Source organism: Oryctolagus cuniculus, chromosome Y, assembly GCF_051225735.1.
Source record: "Oryctolagus cuniculus isolate XC-2025 breed Fujian yellow rabbit chromosome Y, ASM5122573v1, whole genome shotgun sequence".
Taxonomy (NCBI): domain Eukaryota; kingdom Metazoa; phylum Chordata; class Mammalia; order Lagomorpha; family Leporidae; genus Oryctolagus; species Oryctolagus cuniculus.
Window position 1 is genome coordinate 11,482,853 of NC_142889.1, and position 7,556 is coordinate 11,490,408.

General features: G+C 56.4%; 1 pseudogene; it reads left to right on the forward strand.

The window, feature by feature from the left end:
• The first annotated feature begins 215 nt into the window (after positions 1-215).
• The window catches only part of LOC149119231 (uncharacterized), a 216,358-nt pseudogene continuing 209,017 nt past the window's right edge, over positions 216-7,556 (forward strand).

Consider the following 7,556-nt stretch of genomic DNA (forward strand, 5'->3'; position numbering starts at 1 on the left):
ATAACAATAAGAAAATAATTATTATTCAGCTTTTGTATATTTTAAGAGAAGGTATGGAATATAATTCAAGCATCATTTCCAAGTAGTTCTACATTGAATTATTGTTTTTATTTATCATACTTAGATTAAAGGTGCACTGAATTAGCAGAATTCTCAGTCAGGTAATCATCTCATTCATACATTTCTTGACTTTTATATTCTCATGGATATTTCATTTCTCCATGTAGCATTTGAAGTAATTAAAAACACATGAAAAATCTTACGGACATTTCATTTTAAAGATGTTTATGTTGAGTGGCCCATGAGAGCGGGAGGAGGTGGTGGTGGCGGGAAGATGCTGCTCTTTGGCATAAATTGCAATCAATTAGGGATCGTTTCTCAGAATTGAGTTAGAAGTGGAAGTTCAGAAAAGCAAGGCCACCATTGCTGCTTTGAGCACCTCAGAAGGGCAGAATGGATTTATCAGGAGTGAAAAAGAAGAGCTTGCTAGGAGTCAAAGGAAATAATAAAAAGACTGCTCTGATAAGAAGTCTAAGGACCGCTCTAAAGATAAAAGGGCCACCAAGGAGTCCAGTGAGAAGGACCCCAGCCAGGACCAGGCGCGAAAGCGGCACAGCGCTTCCAGCGGTAGCAACAGCACCAGGTCTCCTTCCAGCTGCAGCTCCAGCTTGGGCTCCAGCACCAGCAAGGGCTCCAGCTCCACCTCGGCTTCAAGCTGCTCCTCAGCTCCAGCTCCAGCAGTTCCTCTGACTCCTGGAGCACCTCCTGGTGCAGGCACAACAGAAGGCACTTGGGCTCCAAATCCAAACCACCTTAAAGAGATGGAAAGCAAAGGAAAAGACGGAACCCATCCCCTAAACCCACCAAAGTGCACATTGGGAGGCTCACCAGGAACATGACCAAGGACCACATCATGAAGATATTTTCCACCTACGGGAAGATTAAAATGATTGACATGCCTGTCATATATGTGATAACAAAGCAGTGGATGTAGAGAGTGTTCAAGTGATACAAAAGCAGTTGTGGATTGCCCATGTTCTTGAGCCCCTGTGCACACGAGAGACCTGGAAGAAGCTCCTGGCTCCTGGCTTCAGATCAGTGCAGCTCCAATCCATTATAGCCAATTGGGGAATGGATCAGTGGATGGAAGACCTCGCTCTCCCTCTCTGCCTCCCCTCTCCTTGTATCTCTGATTTTCAAATAAATAAATAAGTCTTTTAAAAAAGATGTCACAATGATGTAGCTCCAATAGAACACTGTATTGTTTTCCTTTCAGATCATTTCAGTCATTCCATCAGCAAAACTAATAGCTACTCTGAAAATTCTAGAATCTGAGGAGAAAAGGAGAAATCTAAGTGGGATTTCATAGGGGAGTCATTACTTGTTAATATATTATCAAAATAACATTTTTAAATGAAAAAATATCCTTTGTCATTAGACTTTGTGATGCTTCAGATTAATCCCTGCTAAGGATACTTTGGGAAATAGATGTTGACAGTGTAAGTGAAGAAAACTTAGTTCCCACTGTTGTAAGTGTGCCTGGCAGAACACAATGTCTGTCACCTAGCAAGAGGGCAGGATAAAAGGCCATCATCACGGTATAGCAGGTTAAACCACCATCCATAATGCCAACATCATGAGTGCCAGTTTGACTTCTAGCTACCCCCGCAGCATTTCCTTAAAGGGCCAGGTGTCTGTGCCCCGGCTGAGGCTGAGCAGAGCCGGCTGCGGGGCTGTGGTCATGGGGGGCCGCCATCCAGAGCGTCCTGAGCCAGGGAGAGAGAGGCCAGCTGCTGGGCCCTGGCCACATCGGCTCCAGCCCCATGCCCGCCTGAGTGCCAAGGAAGCCAATCCCTGCACAACACCACTGGCGCTGCCCTCCCCCAAGAAGCCCTCAGCCAGAGGCTGGGTGGGGAGGAACCCCCTGCTCCCGCTCACTGCCCACCTGCCCCCACCCCGCCCCTGCCCAGTCCTGTCCAGCCGTGGTCACCCCCGACCTCCCTTCGGGCTCCCGGTCTGGGTGGGGCCCTGGTTGGGAGGGAGCTGGGGTCCCGGGACAGCCCCCTCCCCCCACTAAGTGCACCCCACGGCCTCTCCACTTCCCCCAGAAGTTTCTCTCCGGCCTCGGCTGTCCGCGTTTCCACGGCTTATGGAGTCTGTGGCTGGGAATTGTTGGCCATGATCTGACATTTTAAAGAGTTTTTTATTTATTTGACAGGCAGAGTGGACAGTGAGAGAGAGAGACAGAGAGAAAGGTCTTCCTTTGCCATTGGTTCCTACAATGGCCGCCGCGGCCAGTGCGCTGCGGCCGGCACACCGCGCTGACATGATCTGACTTTTTAAAGAGTGATTGATTTGAAAGTGGGAATTGAGAGAAAGAGAGAAACAGAGAGACAGAGAGAGAGGTCTTCCACCCTCTGGGTCACTCCCCAGATGGCCGCGCAGATCAGGAGCAAGGAGCTCCATCTGGTCTCCCACGCAGGCATGGGGCCCAAGGACCCGTGCCATCCTACACTACTCTCCCAGGCCACAGCAGAGCTGGATCGGAAATGGAGCGGCCAGGACTCGAACCCGCAACCACGTGGGATGCAGCCCAGCAGGCGTCCCAAGCCATTGCCTCTTTAATCAAACCTCCGCTCGCCCTGAGCTCTGCTCAGGGCCCGCGTTCCGTCTGGACGCTGTTCAAACCCCGGGCCCAGAGTGAGGCCCGGAGGCTCTGCCCCCGGTTCGTGGATTCCGCTCCTTGAGGGCTTCAGGCAGCTGAGTGGGGGGCCGCCCGCCTCCCCCGCCAGGAGACGCTCGCGGTCTCCCCGGCCACTGTGTAGCACAGCGCCGGCGAGGCCCTGGGCCGGGGTCCTCGCCCTGCCCGGCCCTGCCGCTGGGCCGCGGCCTCCACAGGAGGAAAACGTGCCGAGGGGGAGGTGGGCCGTGGCCTCCGCCTTTCTCCCCTTCCTCTCCCATCCACCGCGTCCGCTTCTCGCCCAGGCCCTGCCTCCCCTGGCCTTCAAAGCCCTGGGGTCATCATGCAGCGACAATGAGGCTCAGAGGCAAATGACGGCGAGGGGCCGGGCCTCCTCAATGGGTCCCGCACGCGCCGCGTCCTGCTGTCACAGCCACCAGCGCCATGCCCACAGCTTTACTTCGGGGCCGGGTACAGGGCCAGGTGCGGGGCTAGGTGCTGGCCAGGCACCTCCTCCCTCTCCAGCCTCCGCTGCCTGCTGGGCCCCCGGGAGGGCTCTGGAGTCCCGGGCCCTAGAGGGAGGAGGTGCCCGTCCTGGGGGAGACGCGTCGCAGGGTGGGCATTGGAGCAGGGGGCGCCCTCCGGCCCCTAGCCCCACCCCAAGCCCCGTGGTCCCCCCAGAGCCTCCGGGGTCCCCCAAGGTCCTGCCCTGAAGGCCAGGCGCACCCTTGGCGCCCCATGCATGCACAGCCATCCCAGCGCCCGCAGCCCGGGACCCTTGGACCCTCTTCCCTGCATGAAGGGCGCCCCCTCCCCCAGCTGTGGCCCCAGCCCTGGGGCTCCAGGAAGGGGCCCTGGGAGGTGGTGGGAGGGGTCCCGCTGCTCCGTGGGCCCTGCGCGCCAGGCCTGGTACAGGAGCTGTGGAGTGGGCGGCAGGGCTGGGAGCAGCTGCTCCTCCCAGGGGCGGGCGCGGGGGGCTGCTACCAATCAGAGCTGTGGCCGCCCCTGCAGCACAGTGCCATGGGTGGCCACTCGCCTGAGCTCCCATCACAGCTGCCCTTTCCATCTCTCTTCCTCTCCCCCTCCAGCTCCAATGGTCCCAGGCCATGGGAGTCGCTTGAGCTGAGCCTGTGGTGGGGCGGGGGTAGGGTCAGCGGTGCCCCGCGCCAGCATGGAGGTGCCGGGCGCCCAGGTGCCCAGCAGAGCCGGCGAGGATGCGGGCTCTGAAGCTTCCAGAGTGGCAGCTGGGCTAGGACAAGACAGCCAAGATGTGGTGGATGGTGAGTGGGCGCCGGGCCCACGTGGGCCAGCGTCGTGGCCCCAGGGCTGTGTGGCCGGCTCGGCTGGGCCCCTGTGGCACGGGGGGGGGCTGTGGGCAGGTGGCCCCGGGGGCTTCAGGCAGGGCCGGGGGGTTGCCGCGTAGGGCGGGGCTGGGGCAGCTCCACTAAGCTTTGGAGCCCTTCTGGAAGCTTCTAGGGGGCCAGGATGCGGCCCTTGGGGATGTGATCCCTGCCTTGGGGGAGGGAGAGATTCCAGGCCTGACTTGGGGCCAGAAGAAGCCTGGGCCTCTACCTGGGGATTCAGAGCCTGCGGCCCAGGGCCAGGTCTCCTCCCACTCTGGGAAGTGGCCTGGGTCTCATGGCCGTGGCACCAGGGCCCTGTCCCCTGCAGCTGCCGGGCAGGAGTGGTGGTCCCCAGTCCCTGGTGCCGAGTTCATGGTCAGCTTCAGCTCTCAGTCTCCCCTTGGCCAGCATTTATCATACACCTACTGTATCCTGGCCCCGTCTCAGGTGCTCAAGAGAAGGGCAGGTGGTGGTGGCCTGGGGCAGGTGCCCGCGTGGGCCTGCATAGCCTCAGAGTTGAGACCGGACAGTTGACGAAATGGGCAAAGAGAAAAGCGGGCTGAGGACAGGGCCTGGGTAAAGGCCCTGGGCCAGCACGGAGCCAGGAGGCCGGTGCGGCTGGAGCAGGGGGGTGGGAGGGTGCCCACAGCAGAGGCCCAGGCCTCCCATTCAGGGGGTTATGCCTCCCCCAGGGAGCCCAGGATGCACATTGTCAGCGGGGGGCATTTACTGCAGAGGTGTGGCCTGGGGGCACCTGTGTGCCTGCCCCTCCCCAGCCCTCAGCAGGAGCCTGGAGCTGCATCATCCTGCCACCAGACTCCCAGCATAGTGTGGTCGGGTGGCCACCCTGGCACCTGGGAAGGACCCACATGCCCGCCAGGGCCGCGCTGGCCTCGCTGTGCAGGGCTGAGGTCCCTGTCTCCGGAAGCTTCAGAGCCCAGTGGGGCTGAGGCCTCTACTGGAGCAGTGTCTACACTGGGCTGGATGGGTCCAGGTGGGAAAACTGGAACTGCAGGCGGTGTGGCCATGAGAATCGCTTCCGTGGCTTTGTCTCTTCCGTGGGGGGGGTCTCATGAAGGAGGCAAGAGCGAGGATGTGCGGGACCAGGACAGGCGCCGGCCGCCACCAGCCTCAGTCTCCCCTGCCCACTGCCAGGCCGCTGCCCAGGCCGGAACTGTGGGCCGGGCACATGGGCAGCCATGTTTGGACCCCAGGAGGCTCTGCTGTGAACTGGCAGTCAGGTGGGGGGGCTCGTGGGCACCGGGCTGGCGCTGAGGAAGGGGTGCTGGCTGAGGGTCTGGGGTCCGGGGGACGAGGTCACGGCTGTGCAAAGGCCCTGGGGCAGGATGGAGCTGTGGGTGGGTGGGCGGGGCCCTAGGGAGCCACGGTGGGGTTTAGGTGGGCAGTCGCCCCCCATGCCCATCTGAGTGCCACCCACCACCTCCCCTGCTGTGTCCTGGCGCTGGGGTGGGGGTCGGGGCACTCCATCTCCTGGCTCTCGGGCACTGCACACTGTGCCCACATCTGAGGCTCCAAGGAGCTGACCAGTCTGCTGCAAACTACAGAATGTGTCCCAGGGCCAGGCTGGACAGGGGCCACGGGGCCATGGGCACCTCCTCACCCCCACCCTTACACTGCGCAGATGGGGACTGGGCCCCTGGGGCGGGTGAGTGAGTGAGTGAGTGAATGAATGAATGAGTGGCCTGCCCAAGTGAGGCCCCTCCATCTCCCAGGTCAGTGGCCCAGTATCTGGCCCTCCTCCAGTGCTCAGAGAGGGGCAGGGGCTCCCAGGGGCTCTGAGCTCAGCCGGGCAGGCTTGGCCACCTGCGCGGGGTGGACGTGACTTGGGACCAGGTGAGGCTGTGGCGGGGCTGTGACCGGGTGGGAGGAAGTGAGGGAGCTGTGTGAGGTCGCAGATGCCGCAAAAATGAACACGAAAACACAAATTTTTGCCAGAATACAGAATAGCAGTATATCTTATTCATTACTGGTGAGAATGCATAGTGGGACAGAAATTTTACCAGACATCTTGATGTGTTATTAGAAATCCAACCACAGTATAACCATATCATACAGCACACTGGTTCCAATATATTTAAAACAAGAGTAGATAAAAAACTGATGTGAAATATATATAGCAATATATATTGGATATATTGAATATATATATATGAATATATATATATATATATATGGCTATATCTATATATGGATAGACCACGGGAGGAAAACAGGAGATGCATAAACAGGAGGTGCATAGGGTATGGGTATTGGGCATGGGGACGTAGAGAAACACCTGGTTGCAGTCAGAGGCATTCTAGAAACTTAAGTATGACAGTGGGTTCCCCCACAAGAGCAGAGAGGTATATAAAGGTTGCCATGAGCTGGAAGCACAGACAGTGAAGTTACTGCAGGGTAGCAGAAAGATCACTCTGGGGAAGGGAAGCAGACAGTTGAGGGAAGATCTTGGCTTCATGTAAGAGGGGCTGGAGGACATGATGATTGACATGGTGCAGGTAGACACTCAGGAAAATGTGCTGGAGACACAAGGGATGGAGACTCATGCAGCTGGCATGTGCTGCAGGCACAAGGAATAGGGAATGTTGAAAGCTGACATGAATGTCAGAGATGTTATAAATGACAAAAAATCAAGGGTGAACAGGCATCACAATTAAATGAGATAGACACTGGAGAAAATACATGGGTTTCAGACATAGGAATGGAGAGACATGAAGCCTGATATGGCTGTGGGCACATGGGGATGGAGATACTGGGGCAGACAGGACCTGCACACACAGGGTTTGCAAACATGTAAGAAAATTAAGGGATTGCAGAAAAACCAGTGCTGAGAGAAAATCTGCATCCTTAAGTGAATATGTTAGGACAGCACAAACCAATCATCCCAGCTTCCTTCTTAAGAATTAAAAAAGAAAATGCATGAAAAATGTTTAAATAAAGTCAGGAAAAGGGTAATAGCAAGCATCAATAAAATGCTGGTTTCACAAAAGTACTACAGATACATATAAGCAAGGAAGAACATTTTTTAAAATATTAGCAAAATTTATAAGCCAGTAGCCAAGTTTAAGAAATGAAAACAGTGCTATTCTTTACAGGGCTCATAGAACTCTCCAAGATATTAAGGTTCTGTGAAATTCTTATGAATAAAAGTTTGACTCCAAAGAGGCAACTAACAGAATGGGAGAAAATATTCCCAAGCTATGTAACTGTTAAAGAAATGCAACAACAACAACAAAATAAGCAATCCACTTAAGAAATGGTTCAAGGCTGGCACCGTGTTCAATAGGCTAATCCTCCACCTGCGGCACCGGCACACCGGGTTCTAGTCCTGGTCAGGGTGCCAGATTCTGTCCCTGTCACTTCTCTTCCAGGCCAGCTCTTTGCTGTGGCCTGGGAGTACAGTGGAGGATGGCCCAAGTCCTTGGGCCCTGCACTCACATGGGAGACCAGAAGAAGCACCTGGCTCCTGGCTTCGGATCATCGCAGTGCGCCGGCCGCAGAGGCCATTGGGGGGT